The sequence below is a fragment of the Rhincodon typus genome, chromosome 42 (assembly GCF_021869965.1).
Source record: "Rhincodon typus isolate 14 chromosome 42, sRhiTyp1.1, whole genome shotgun sequence".
NCBI lineage: Eukaryota > Metazoa > Chordata > Chondrichthyes > Orectolobiformes > Rhincodontidae > Rhincodon > Rhincodon typus.
The window spans coordinates 5813551-5826515 of record NC_063373.1 but is presented as its reverse complement, the minus strand read 5'-3'; the positions used below and the strand labels follow the sequence as shown (position 1 = coordinate 5826515).

The following is a 12965-nucleotide window of genomic DNA, read 5'->3' as shown; positions in this document are numbered from 1 at the left end:
AGGCTGACGTTTCGGGCCTAGACCCTTCATCAGAAAAGGTTTTCTGATGAAGGGTCTAGGCCCGAAACGTCAGCCTCTCTGCTCCTATGATGCTGCTTGGCCTGCTGTGTTCATCCAGCCCTGCACCTTGTTGTCAGGGAAGTAGGACTAGTTTGGTTTTGGATTATGGTGAGCATAACGGGTTGAACTGAAGGGTCTGTTTCCATGCTGCATGACTCTATGACTTAATCCAGTGGTGCCAAACTGCATGGCCATGCTACGCACTAACAGTGTTGTTAATAGTTGTTTTAATTGCCATTTCCACTGCAATAGAATGTGTAAAAAGGAGCAGGAATCTTGCTTCAGGCTCGTCCGCCACTTCACTAAACTATAGCATATCGCCAGCTTCAAATGCAATTTCAAGGCCAATCTCAGTAGCTAAGTCATTCCTACATCATTTCCTCTGGGAGCTGTATATTAAGGTTTGAAAATGACCCTCAGTCAGAGTTGAGGGCTGAGGAGCAGTGGCCTGTTAGGGAGGGAGTAAAGCTGTTATATCTCAGTCAGTAGTCCAAAGCTGCCTTTGGTGTCTCAGAGCTTACCCCTCTACCTGTCCTGGAATTCCAGCTCATAACCACACTTGGAGTCCGAACCCCCATTTTAGCAGCTCCTGCAATCACCCTTTATTTGCTTCAGCGTCCAACGCTCTCTCCATCTCAGACTTCAATACCCACCAAGACCTCCAAGCTGGGGAATGGTGAGGATTCTTAATCCTTTGCTGGAAAAAAAAAGTCTCCTCACTTCAGACCTTACAGATTGATATGCTTTCTGGGGATTGTGAAATCAGTTCGAAGCATCCCGGCCGGGGGAGAAGGTTTTCAGCAGCTGCTCTGTCAAAATGTCTCAGAATGTCAAGTTTCTCAGAGAGCAACAGCAGGAAAATGGAAGTCACAGAGAAATTGAGAGAATTGAAGTGGCAGAAATAGAAATAGAGACTGATAGACACAGAGAGTGGGGTAGACACTGGAAGGAACAGATACAACTCTGTGTAAATATTAACTTACGTTGACAGAGAGAGAGAGAGATCAATTAGAATTAGCATTAGTTTTAATGTCACGTGTACTCAAGTACAGCAGTACATGTGTACAGTGAAAAAGGTACAATGTCTCCATTCCCAGTGCCAGCTTAGGTACAAAGGTACCTGGGTAAAAAACCTTAGGTACAAAGTAGGAAAATAAAGAAACAAGGTGAAAAGTTAAACATTACAGTCTGTCTTAGTATTAGATAGAAAATGAAGAAATAAAGTTGAAAGCTCAATGATCTTTCATAAGTGCTTAGCCACACCGGGTTGGCACTCCCTACAAGGGTTCAATCTCCTCCATTTTACCACGCTCTCCAGGAGACCTCAAGTTGCCTGCACCTGCAAATGCCCGGGAACCTCCCTCACCTCAGTGTTGAGCTTGCTTCCCCTATTGGGCTTGATCTCCGACTGCCAAAGTCCCAATCCAGGCAGAAAATGAAGACAGACAAACATTCAAACAGAGACTTTCACCATAGGAAGAAAAGTCAATTCATTGCTGTTGTGATTGTAGACTAAAAAAAATGCTAGGCTGGGAGAGTTATATAAACGTTGGGCTGAGAGGATGTTTTGCACCCTCCTACATGGCTCTGAGTTGTGGACTGTCTACAGCAGACATCTTGAGGCTCTGGAGCAATGTTACCAACGCTGCCTGCACAAGATCCTGTGAATCCACTGGGAAGAAAGACACACCAACACCAGCAATCTTGACCAGGCCAACATCCCCAGCATTGAGACACTGCCCACCTTCTATTAGCTGCGATGGGCTGGGCACGTTGTCCGCAAGACCGACACAAGACTCCCTGAGCAGGTGCTCTACTCCCAGCTCCGAAACGGCAGGCGAACCCCAGGTGGGCAGAGGAAGCACTTCAGGGACACCCTCGAGGCCTCACTGGGGAAGTGCGGCATTCCCAATGACACCAGGGAATCACTGGCCCAAGACCGTCCAAAGTGCAGGTGGAGCGTCAAGCGCCAGGAGACTTGTCGTCGGGGGAAAAGATGGAAGCCAGGCAAAAACAGTGAAAGGAATCCGCTGCCACACCAATGCCATACCAACCCTTCCTGTCTGTACAGCTACCAACAGATTCACCCGGAGAGTGGAAGAGAGTAATCTTCATCTGTGAGGGACCACAAATGATGAATGATAATTGTGACAAGGTCAGCCAGCTGGACCTCACAGAATATGAGTTCCCTGATTGGGGCTGTTAATCTGGTCCAGTCAGGGAGCCCTGGCTGATGGGTGAAAAGGGTGAGTGTCAGAGATACCAACACTCTGGTGCCTGACTCTGCATGAGGCGGTACCACAGTCAAACCCTGTTCATGTAAATAAAGGGTGATTTGGTGATGGCTATGAATTGACTTTCCCTCCTGTGGTGAAAGTCCCTGCTTGAATGTTCATCTGTCTTCATCTTCTGCCTGGATTGGGACTTTGGCAGTTGGAGATCAAGCCCAGTAGGGGAAGTGAGACCAGCGCAGAGGTGAGAGAGGTTCCCTGGCATCTGCAGGTGCCAGTAGACAATGCAGTCCTTCTGAAATGTAGTCTCGGTTAGAGTCATAGAGTTGTACAGCACAGAAAGAAACCCTTCAGTCCAAATAGTCCATGCTAACCAGAAATCCTAAATTAATTAATCCCGTTTGCCAGCATTTGGTCCATATCCCTCCAAACCCTTCCTATCCATGTACGCACCCAGATGCCTTTTAAATGTTGTAACTGTACCAGCCCCCACCACTTCCTCTGTCATCTCATTCCATACATGCACCAGTCTCTGTGTGAAAAGTTGCCCCTTAGGTCCTTCAATATCTTTCCCCTCTCACCTTAAAACTATGTCACTCTAGTTTTGGACTCCCCTACCCTGGGGAAAAGACTTTGGCTATTCACCCCATCCATGCACCCATGATTTTATAAACCTCTATAAGGTCACCCCTCAGTCTCTGACGCTGCAGGAAAAATGGCCGTGTTGTAGTTGTAAACTAATGACAGAGAAATGGGCAAAAAAGATTCAGCAAATGGCAAAATACAATCTTTTTTTAAAAAAACACACCTCAATCTTTATTTTTCTTTTCTCTCTGCATCTCTGAACATCAACCCTGACCCTGTTGCTGCCACTCTATAAACACGAGCATCGCTCATGATTGTTTTACACTATTGCTGCTGTGAAGGAGCAGAGAGAGGCATTACAGCCTCTGCAATCTGCTTCACCACTTCCAGTACAGAAACAGATCCTTCAGTCCAACTATAATCCCAAACTAAACTAGTACCACTTGCCTACTCCTGGCCCATATCTCTCCAAACGTTTCTTACTCATGTACTTATCCAAAAGTCTTTTAAACATTGTAACTGTACCCACATCCACCACTTCCTCTGCCAGTTCATTCCACACACAAACCACTTTCTGTGTAAAAAAATTGCCCCTCATGTCTTTTTTAAAATCTCTCTTCTCTCATCTTAAAAAATTGCCCCCAGTCTTGAAATCCCCTACCCTTATGAAAAGACACCTGTCATTCGCCTTATCTATATCCCTCATTATTTTATTAACTCACTCCTCAATCTCCTATGCTTCAATGAAAAAAGTCCCCGATTATCCCTATAACTCAAACCCTTCACTCCCAGCAACATCCTGGCAAATCTCTTCTGACCCCTCTCCAGCTTAATAATATCCTTCCTATAACAGGGCGACCAGAACTGGACACAGTACTTCAGAACAGGCCTCACCAACATCCTGTACAGCCTCAACATGACGTCCTAACTCCTACACTTAAAGGTCTGAGCAATGAAGGCAAGCGTGCTACACGCCTTCTTAACCACCCTGTCTACATGTGACACAAACTTCAAAGAATTATGTACTCGGTATTTCTCCGATAACGCAATAACTGCATTCTTGTCTGACCTCACGCTATAGAAACTCCCCATTGAAAATCACGTTATAGGGAAATCGCTATAGAAAATTTCTATACTGTGCAGTGGAAAATTTGCATTATCCAAACAGCATTCAGTATTCATTAATCGCATTACAGCCAATTTGCATTAACGAAATACACATTATAGCAGAAATACCTGTCCCTAGGGGTCTCTATTCTACAACATGAACAGGTAGGTGGGTATGGTTTGGTTTGGGATTACGTTTGGCACAGACTGGTTGGGCCGAAGGGTCTGTTTCTGTGTTATATGACTCCTTGACTATACAGAGGTTGACTTTTAATTGTACAACTCTTGCCTTTGTTTTACCACAATGCAACAACTCGCTTTTATCCAAATTAAACTTCAGTGGGTCTCTTCAGCCCTAACTGACTAATACCTTATCCAGAGAATGTGAGCGCAGTCCTAAACACTCCAGTGGTACTAACATGCATGACAGAGACTCAAGACACTTCGTATTTAGCAAAGAGCTAATTTATTTGACTTCTGTCCAAAATATTGAGGCTGAGGAGTTTAATAATGTCAGCAGCAGAACCAAGTGTCAATGGACATGGTGAATCAGCGGATGTGATTGATGGCGAAACTGAATCACTGTGAACCCGCTAGTGGCTCAGTAGGTGGCATAGACAAGCGAATCTCTTGCCGCACTCAGAGCAGGGGCTTCAGCCTCTTGTTTTTCTACTCATTTTGTGGGATGTGGGCGTTGCTGGCTGGCCAGCATTTCTTGCCCATCCCTAGTTGCTCTTGAGAAGGTGGTGGTGAGCTGCCTTCTTGAACCGCTGCATTCCTCCTGCTGTGAGTTGACCCACAATGCTATTAGGGAGGGAATTCCAGGATTTCGAACCAGCAACAGTGAAGGAATGGCGATATATTTCCAAGTCAGGATGGTGAGTGACTTGGAGGGGGACTTGGAGGTGGTGGTGTTTTGGACGTCGCAGACTGACTCCCAAGGACTCTTGCGTCGCCAGCCACAGACCGGGCACTTGTATCTCACCCACGTCGGCCCACTGGCGCCTCAGCAGGACAGAGTAAGCCGCTCGCTGCCCTCGGAGCAGGAGAACGGCCACTCGCCGCTGCGCGCCCTCCGGGCAGGTCGGAACACCGGGTGAACCGCTTCCCACACTCGCAGCAAACGAATGGCCCCTTCACCTCCCCCAACCCCTCACCCCGGTGCAGCTGCGTATCGGTGAACTTCCAGCGCAGACGGGGATCGGAAACCCCTTCCCACGGTCCCCGCGCTTCCACGGTTTCTCCAACAGGCGGCTGCATTTGAGCCCCGACGGCTGCCCAAAGCTTCGGCCACGCTCAGCTGATGTGGGCAGATTCCCTCGGCTGCGCACCACGCTTTCCACGTTGAAAATCCAACAACGTTCAGGTTACGGTACAATCCCGGTGTGACGTTTCGTTCTTTTTTGAGCTTTCGAGCAGGATCCGTCCTTGATAATATTCTGCCAAACTGAATTACAGCACAGAAAAGAGGTGAGAGAGAACCTACGTCAAATAAACACAAAGGCAGGTTTTGGGAGACTGAGGCCAACGATTCTGAGCAGGGAACCATGAGAAAGGGGAAAATGGAATCCGCTGGGTTGTCACAGAAATCCACCAGTCGACTCCTGGACTTCGGAGAAGGGAAGCTGTCACAGAGATGTATAGCACGGAAACAGGCCCTTCGGTCCAACTTGTCCATGCCAACCAGATATCCTAAATTAATCTGATCCCATTTGCCAGCGTTTGGCCCATATCCCTCTAAACCCTTCCTATTCACGTACCCATCCAGATGCCTTTTAAATGTTGTAATTGTACCAACCTCCACCCCTTCCTCTGGCAGCTCGTTCCATACACGCACCACCCTCTGCGTGAAAAAGTTGCCCCTCAGGTCCCTTTTAAATCTTTACCCCCTCACCTTAAACCTATGCCCCTCTTGTTTTGGACTCCCCCACCCCAGGGAAAAGACCTTGCCTACTCCCCCTATCCATTCCTTCCATGATTTTATAAACCTCTATAAGGTCACGCCCTCAGCCTCCGACACTCCAGGGGAAACAGCCCCCAGCCTATTCAGCCTCTCCCTATAGCTCAAACCCTCCAAACCCAGCAACGTCCTTGTAAATCTTTTCCACGCCCTCTCAAGTTTCAGCTGGTCGGGGGGGACGGGCAGGAGAGAAAGGGAGAGGCGGGCGAGGGTGAGGGAGAGGGATCGTGTTTCTCTAAAACCTGACTAGAACATTGACAAAGCCTTCCAGACATTCAACCTCCACCACCCCCTAAGAGCAGGGCAGCAGGAGGATGCGAACACCATCGCCTCTGAGTTCCCTCCTGATTCTCACGCGGAGGGTGGTGCGTGTATGGAACAAGCTGCCAGAGGGAGTGGTGGAGGCTGGTACAATTACAACATTTAACAGGCATCTGGATGGGTATATGGTTAGGAAGGGTTTAGAGGGATAGGGTCCAAATGCTGACAAATGGGACCAGATTAATATAGGATATCTGGTCGCATGGCCGAGTTGGACCCAAGGGTCTGTTTCCGTGCTCTACGACTCTATAACTGCATGTGAGAATCTGTGTCTGACATTTCCTTTCTCCCCAAAGGGTGTGTTTAGGAGATGTTACTTTATTTGAACAGTTAATTAGTAACAGTTACTGCATCTATTAATCTGTTAAGTTTTCCAATTAAGTTGTTCTAAATTCCTCTTTCTTTGGTGGCATTTTTAACTGCATCGCATCTGGAACACGGCACTTCACATCTACCTTTAAAATAAGAGAAAGTTAGGGCCTAGGCTCGTTTCTTAAAATATTTTGAGGGGGTCTGGTGGTCTGGTCCATAACAATTCGAGTGAGGGAGAACCCAACCGGGGAAGGTCAAAGACAGGATCAAATAGGAAGAGAAATGTGGCAGAGGTTAGTGGTAAGCCGAAGGATGGGGGTAAACCAACAAAAGACAACCGTAAAACAAAACAGACAGCGGGAAGCTAAACTTTAATAAAGTTGCACTTAATATCAAGGTGGACAGCGACAGCTTACATCAATATGTAGACAGGAAGCAAGAAGGCCAGGTAAAAATGGACCCCTTAGAGAATGCGACGGTGGAAATAACGTGAACCAGGAACTAGCAGAGGAGTTGAATAAATCTTTTGCGTCAGTCTTCACAGTAAACGACACTGGCTGCTTTCCAAAAAAAAATGCTAAATATTCAAGGCCCCAAAAAAGAGGGGAAGAAATAAAAACAATTACTAGAGAAAAGGGGCGAGGGAAACTAATGGGGGCTGACGCTCACGCCTCTCCTGCACCTGACCGGAAACATTCTAGGAGATTAAAGGAAACGGCTACAGATAGATAGTGGTAATAATCTCCTCAAGGATACTTAGATTCTGGAAAAGTCGCAGGGGATTGGGAAACTGCCGACGTAACTCCACTATTTCAACAAAAACTAGGCAATGACAAGCCAATTAGCTTAACGTCAGTTATGGGGAAAATGTTGGAGTCTGCTACATAGAAACGCAGAATATGCTTGAGCAGAGTCAGCATGACTTCAGGAAGGGATATCATGCCTGATAAATGTATTAGAATTCTTGGAGGAAGTAACAAGCAGGATAGATAAAGGGGGAGCAGTGGATGTAATGTATTTAGATTTTCAGATTTTAGTCTGGTATAAGGTACCACACTTTAGGCTACTTAAAAAGGTAAGAGGTCATGCTGTTGGAGGTCGTATATTAGCATGGAGAGAGGATTAGTGGATGAACAGAGTCGGATGAGAGGGCCATTTTCAGGATGGCGACCTGTAAATAGCAGCATGTGACAGGGATCAGTGCTGGGGCCACAATTATTCACGATACATATTAATGACTCGGATGGGGGTAAGTGAATAGAGCCAAGATTGTGGATGACACAAAGATAGGTGGGAAGGCAAGTGGGTGAGGATGACACAAAGGCTCTACAAAGGGATATGGGCAGGTTAAGCGAATGGGCAAAAGCTTGTCAGATGGAATATCATGTGGGAAAATCTCAGGTTATGCACTTTGGCAGGAGGAATAGAGGTTCTGAACATTATTTAAATGTGGAAGTCAGTTATAGCACAGAGATTTGGGTGTCGTACAGTCGTAGAGCTGAACAGCATGGTTACAGTGTCCCATTAACACTGGGAGTAATATTCTGAATTATAGAGTCATATAGATGTACAGCAGTGAATTAGACCCTTCAGTCCAACTCATCCATGCCGACTGATATCCTAAACTAATCTAGTCCCATTTGCCAGCATTTGGCCCCTATCCCTCTAAACCCTTCTTATTCATGTACCCATTCGGATGCCTTTTAAATGTTGTAATTGTACCAGCCTCCACCACTTCCTCTGGCAGCTCATTCCATACATGCACCACCCTCTGCCTGAAAAAGTTGCCCCTTAGGTCTCTTTTAAATCTTTTCCCTCTCACCTTAAACTACCCCCTCTAGTTTTGGACTCCTCTACCCTAGGGAAAAGACCTTGGATATTCACCCCATCCATGCCCCTCATGATTTTATAAACTGCTATAAGGTGACCCCTCAGCCTCCGAGTAGATAGCCCCAGCCTATTCAGCCTGTCCCTATGGCTCAAACCCTCCAACCCTGGCAACATACTTGTAAATCTCTTCTGAACCCCTTTAAGTTTCACAACATCTTTCCTATAGGAGGGAGAATTGAACGCACTCTCAAAAAGTTAGCATCCAAGTTCAGTGGGTAATCCAGAAGGTAACTGGAATGCTGCACTGTATTTTAAACAGAATGGAGTAGAAAAGTAGGAAGGTCTTCTTAAAACTATACAGTCCACAGTTGGAATGCTGTGAACGGTTTTGTTCACGTTATCTAAGAAAATACGCACTGGCATTGGAAGCAGTCCAGAGGAGATTCATTAGGTGGATCCTGGGTATGGAGGGACTGTCTTATGAGGGAGAGGTTGAATAGGCTGGGCCTGTACACATTGGGGTTGAGAAGATTGAGGAGACCTTATTGAAACAGACAAGTTTCTCAAAGGACTGTGACAATCGGTATTCCTCAGGGATCAGTACTTGGCCCACTTTTGTTTGTCATTTATATAAATGATTTAGATGAGAATATAGAAGGCATGGTAGGTAATTTCGCAGACGACACCACGTTTGGAGGCTGAGGACAGTGAAGAAGGTTATCTAGGATTACAAGGGGATCTTGATCAATTGGGTCAATGGACTGAGGAGTGGCAGGTGGAGTTTAATTTGGATAAATTAAGGGGGAGGCAATGGCTTAGTGGTATTATTGCTGGACTGTTAATCCAGAGACCCAGATGACATTCTGGGGACCTGGGTTCAAATCCCGCCACAGCAGATGGTGGAATTTGAATTCAATAAAATATCTGGAATTAAGAATCTAATGATGACCATGAACCCATTGTCTATTGTTGGAAAAATCCACCTGGTTCACTAATGCCCTTTACGGAAGGAAACTGTCATCCTTACCTGGTCTGGCCTACATGTGACTCCAGACCCACAGCTAATGTGGTTGACTCTGGGCAATTAGGGACAGACAATAAATGCTGCCTAGCCAGCAATGTCCTCATCCCATTAATGAATAAAGAAAAAAAAAAATGAGGTGTTGCATTTTGATAAAACAAACAAGGACAGGACTTACACAATTCATGGTAGGGCCTTGGTTAGTGTTGCAGAACAGAGAGACCCAAGGGTTCAGGTACATAATTCTTTGAAATTTGTGTCATATCTACAAAGGGTGGTTAAGAAGAGGTTCAGCACGCTTGCCTTCATTGCTCAGATCTTTGAGTATAGGAGTTGGGACGTCACGTTGAGGTTGTACAGGACATTGGTGAGGCCTCTTCTAGGCAGGACATTATTCAGCTGGTGAGGGTTCAGGAAAGATTTACCTGGTGGGTGGGTGATGTCACTGTGGAATTTCCTGTGCATGATACCAGCACAAAACACACACAAACACAGAGCACATGGGTCTGAGTAAACCAGAGAACGATCTGAAAGGGTGCAGAGGAGATTTATCAGAATGGTTCAAGGAAAGAGGAATTTTAGTTTTAAGGTCAGGTTGGAAAAACTGAGCATGTTCTCTGCAGAGCAAAGGGAATTGAGTTCTACAAATTTATGACAGGGTAAGATAGGGCTGAACAAGATTTGCTATTCCCATTTGTTGATGGTGAAAAGATTACGTACATAATTAAAACACTGAGCAAGAATTACGGTGAGATTGTAATTTTATGCAGAATGTGTGACTGACTTGGAATTCAATGCTTACGTTCAAAGGTCAAAAATGAATGAATAACAAATCGAGTGACTGTCAGATCGTGATGTGATGCTGCGTTTCAGTTACCGATCTGCAAATCCTCTTCTAATATCCTGTTAAAAAAAAGGTTTACAAAATCATCACTGTCAGTTCAGGATAGAAGTTCAGAAAAGACAAATATTTGACTTGGAGAACCTCAGCAGGTCAGGCAGCAATTGTGGACAGAAAGCTGAGTGGTGCGACCCTTCTTCAGAATATTTCTCTCGGTTCAAATTTGCTGTGTGTAAATCCTTCCCCTTCTAACATCACCCCCTCCTTGTAAAAAAGAGTTTATAAACCCCATCCTACCTGCCCAGGAGATATATTCATGTCATTCACTCACTTGGCCCAGAGCACCCTTTCTCACTTTTGCACCCATGAAGGTAGCAACTTTAGAAACATCCCTAGTCCTCTCAACCAGCAGCTGCCCCTCAACTCGAGGGTGACGCCTGCTCAGGGTTGTGTCTTACATAATACATTCTCTCCCGGCCCAAGGTCACAGGTGGTCCACATTTCTACCTTTGCAAAGCCGCCCGGTGGCACATACAGTCATACAGCACGGAAGCAGACCCTTTCTTCCAACTTGTCTGTGCCGATCAGATATCCTAAATTAATCTTGTCCCATTTGCCAGCATTTGGCCCATATCCCTTTCTATTTATGTTCCCATCCAGATGGCTTTTAAATCTTGCTGTTGTACCAGCCTCCACCACTTTCTCGCCTACCCTAGGGAGAAAGACCTTGGCTATTCACTCTATCCATGCCCCTCATCATTTTATAAACCTCAATAGGTCCCCACCTGAGCCACCTATGTTCCAGGGAAAATAATACCAGCCTATTCAGCCTCTCCCCGTAGCTCAAACCCTCCAGTCCTTGTAAGTCTTTTCTGCACCCTTTCAAATTTAACAACATATTTTCTGCAGCAGGGAGACCAGAATTGAACGCAGTATTCCAAAAGTGGCCTAACCAGTGTCCTGCACACGTCCAACAAGACACCCAACTCCTATACTTAATGTGCTGACCAATAAAGGCCCCCCTCAGTTTGCGGATGATGTCTATCTACTCAGTGTCCTGAGTCGGCGTTCGACAGGTCCCCAGGTCAATGGATAGACAGGGAAGGATGTTAATGCATGAGGTGGTGTGGTGCAGAGTGCAGGAATCAGTGCCTTTTCTCTCTGCCCTCCTCTGATATGGATCTACCTCAACATTGAGGCCTTGGGACCCAGAGCGTGGAGCAGTTTTGATGGACACGTTGTTCCCCCCACCCCCCATTGTGACATCACAAAAAGTATCAATTCCCAAACCATTGTCCCATTTGTAAAATGGCCGCCACGCCTGCGCACTGACGCCCACAACGCCGGCCAAGATGGCGGGCGCCGCCCCTGACAAACATGGCGGACTCATGCGCGCTTGCCCCCTACAAAGATGGCGACAGTCAACCCGCGGCCTGTTGCCTTCGAAGGATCTTCCAGCCTCCTCCTGTTGTTGGCGCGATAAACGTGTTTTTTTTTAATTCTGGAGCGGGGGCCTGTGGTTTATCACCTAAGTAAAGTGTTTACGAAGCCTCCCGGTCTACATACCCGTGCATCGCGACCTCCGCGCCGCCTCATCGTTATCTTTTGTTTGAGCCGAGGAGGAGAAAAAGCTCCCGCTCCTCGGTCTCTCACGCACTGCGCATGCCCCTGTGGATAAGGCGCATGCGCGGTGATTTCTAATGCTGTAGCTAGGGGACATTCCCAACCGCGGAGAATGCTGGGTGAAGGCAGCGCCATGCAACATATTTTTCATTCTGCTTTAAATTATATCCTAAAATACGATGTAGACCACTTTTTAAGTCCAGTTTTATGAAGATAATTTCTTTTACACTTTTGGGACTAAAATAGGAAGGTGTTTGACGACCGTTAAGTTCACAATAGACAGAAGGGCCTCCCTCTGCACTGTATAATGCAAAAAAGCTATAACGCTATGATTCGTTACTAGGAGTTGTTCCTATACGTCAGTGAAGGAGTGAACAAGGAAAAGTGGGTAATTCGACAGTGGCAAAAGAGGGAATGAGGGAGTGGGTAGAAGAGTGAGTTCACTGATTGATATTTTAGCCAGGAATCATTCCGGCCATTCATGCAGTATCAATAAATTATGTTTGTTAAGTTTTAACTCAATACCGTGGAACATGCATTCTCTCATTCTACAGTCCTGTACACAAACCTAACTGACTAGCTTTCACTTACTCCTGTTTCATCCCTGATTGTGAGAAAGCTCCTTCAAACCTGCCCGTATTTGTGATTCGTGTAAGATCATTAAAGTCTCCTGCAGTGAGACCTCCGTTAATAGCTGTCAGTTGAAATCACATTTCAGACAGGGAATCAAGCCCATCAATGATTCTCCCTTCCAAGGCTCCGGAATGAATGAGACAGGCGTTAGAAGTAAGATTTTACCTGCACTTTCCAATCACTTGCAGTCAGAAAAAAGTGGCAACTGCAGATTCAATCAGTGGGTTGTTGCTCTTTCACCATTACACCAAACATAGTCTCACAGAAACGCAGGGAGGTTATATCCTGCACCTTGAACTTTTGAACAGCATTCTAGTAAATCTCCTTTGTACTCTCTCCAGTGCTTCAACATCCTTCCCTAAATACGATGACCAGAACTGAACACAATACTCCAAGTGTGGTCTGACCAATGATTTGTAGAGATGTAGCATCACTTCCTTG

General features: G+C 46.0%; 1 long non-coding RNA gene across 1 annotated transcript; it reads right to left on the bottom strand.

The window, feature by feature from the left end:
• Window positions 1-4432: 4432 nt before the first annotated feature.
• LOC125487554 lies at window positions 4433-11935 on the bottom strand. The gene is made up of 3 exons (XR_007265950.1): window positions 11835-11935; window positions 10230-10330; window positions 4433-5430 (listed from the first exon to the last, which is right to left on the bottom strand). It is a non-coding gene; the product is annotated as an uncharacterized LOC125487554 (long non-coding RNA).
• Between the last annotated feature and the right edge of the window lie 1030 nt (window positions 11936-12965).